Source organism: Protomyctophum bolini (genome assembly GCF_963924005.1).
Source record: "Protomyctophum bolini genome assembly, chromosome: 21".
NCBI lineage: Eukaryota > Metazoa > Chordata > Actinopteri > Myctophiformes > Myctophidae > Protomyctophum > Protomyctophum bolini.
The window spans coordinates 13,152,455-13,154,954 of NC_137882.1; the positions used below are offsets into that span (position 1 = coordinate 13,152,455).

Here is a 2,500-nt window from a genome sequence, read left to right on the forward strand (position 1 = left end):
GAGGAAAAAGATGAGGAGGAAGAAGAGGAAGAAGAGAAGAGGAGGAGGGCGAAGAGGAAGAGGAGGAAGAAGAGGAGGAAGAAGAGGAAGAAGAGGATGAGGAGGAAGAAGAGGATGAGGAGGAAGAAGAGGATGAGGAGGAAGGAGGAGGAGACAGAGGAGGCGTCAGTGGTGGAAAAGGACTCACTATTTATTTTTTACTTAAGTAAAAGTATCAATACTGCAATATAGAAATACTCTGTTACAAGTAAAAGTCCGGAATTCAAAATGCACTTGAATAAAAGTAGGCCTACAAAAGTACTGGCATCAAAATGTGCTTAAAGTACCAAAAGTACAAGTACTCTGTACTCCCTAGTAACTAAAGTTTTCAAATATATTTGAGTAAAAATACAATATTTGGATCAGAGATGTGGTGGAATAGAAGTAAAAGTATTGGAAATTGGACTCAAGAAAAAAGAAAAACCTACTTAACTTGTACTTACTTAAGTACAAGTACTTAAGTAAGTACTTAAGTGAATGTACTTAGTTACTTTACACCACTGGGCGACGCGTCAGTTAAGCCTGAGCCAGTCGTACGGCCACGTGGCTCAACCAAACAAATCGCTTCGGTCAAAGATGAAGAAACTTAACGGGACAATAGAGAGAACAAGAGAGACCCTTTTTTGGGATGTAGCCTACTGTACGACGCGCTTCCCTCTGGACTCTGTTTCTAATAGAGAGAGACCACACACAGAGCCCATATTTGAAAGCTTTGTTTTGGAGACAAGAGTGGGGTGTGTGTGTGTGTGTGTGTGTGTGTGTGTGTGTGTGTGTGTGACTGTACGTGAGTGCGTGCGTGCCTGTGTGAGCGTGTGTGTGTGTGTGTGTTTCTTGTCACCTGGGTAATTCAGAGGCAATGGAGTGTGCATTCATCTGTCACCCGGGAGCCGCCACTCTGGGCCTGATGCATGTATGCACCACCCACCCTTCCCACTGACACACACAAACGCAAACATGTCAGAACGCACACACCTGGGAGCCTGTTCTGTGTTCTAATGCCGGGTGTGACATTTTGTCGGTCCTAACGGCTTTGTGAGCCATGTCTGATGGTCTTTGTCGAAGTCTCAAGTCCACCGCTATGTGCCAAGACAGACACAGACAGACAGACAGACAGACAGACAGACACGCTTGTCCTATTCTTCAGAGCGTCTCACCACCACAGTGATGAATGGGAGGCCTGAAGGGAAGGGGAGTGAAAGACGGGCCAAAAGTCTGCACAGTGAGCAGACAGCGATGCACTCACTTGCACATTACTATAGAACATCTTGTACTTAACACCACCACATACGAGAGCACGTTGCTTATCCTCTCTGTCACACACAGATAATGGTGCATAAAAGCACCATTGCACATACTTTTCATTAGACCACACTAATGCTGAACCACCATGTAAGATTATATGTAGACACTTATCATTAGTGTTGCGTTGGCTATTCAAACATAGCAGATAGTGGAAGCTTGCAAGCACGTCACTTTTGAAAAGAATCGCGAAAATTGTTTGAGGACTACCGATTGAGAAGGCATGTGTAGAATCAGACTCAGGTCTTAATGGGTTAAAACAGACGGTCATCACTAGAAGAAATGCAATGCTAACATTGCTGGTGTTTGTGTTATCCTGCAAACATAAACACACGCACGCATGCACGCATGCACACGCACGCACACACACACACACACTCACACTTGAACCTTTTTTTGAACCCGCCCATCTGTCTCACCCCGTCTCCGGTCACTCAGTACTCCTACACCACTCTACCCATTCATCTACACCTCCTTTTCCTCATTCATCTTTCCTCTTCCATAGAGGGAGGGAGAGAGAGAGAGAGAGAGAGAGCAAGGATATAGCTTCGGGTAGATCAAACAGATTGCGGGTGAATGAGTGGGTGTGTGAGTGAGAGAGAGACCCCTTACGGACAGCTACACTGTGTTTGTGTGTGTGTGTGCGCGCGCGCATGCGTGCGTGTGCACAGCAGTTAAAGAGTAACTCCTCTTAAGCAGGTGTTCCAGTCTAATGACGTCAGTCTGCTTTCTATCAGGCCCGCTTAACGACTTCCTGCAGGGCGGCCGAGACAGAACAAGGCCAAACATAGCCCAGAGAGAGAGAGTAATAGATTAAAGGGACGCGAGCAGCAGAAATGTAGAAGCAGAAGAAGGAGAAGAGGGACTGAGGGATGTTTTTGGTACGTTCATGTGGAGTGTCATCATGGCGGTGCGCTGTAAATCACATCTGAGCTATACAGACTACAGTACACGGAGGCCTACATTCCATATTGTCGCTGTTGGGCAGAAACCTTGCATGTACATATCATATCTTTGGTTTATTTCGTCAATGCCACTGTCAACTTTCACTGCCGTTTGAAACATTCAAAAAATGTTTGCCTATAATGTTTTGCCGAAGTGTAGAGACGCCGGGATGGAAGTGCTTAAGTCTGCCTGTGGGGGTTTATAAATATTTAACCAA

General features: G+C 45.6%; 1 protein-coding gene across 1 annotated transcript in view; it reads right to left on the bottom strand.

The window, feature by feature from the left end:
* dlgap1b (discs, large homolog-associated protein 1b) overlaps nt 1-2,500 on the bottom strand; it is a 78,044-nt gene that overhangs the window by 4,825 nt on the left and 70,719 nt on the right. The window lies entirely within an intron of this gene.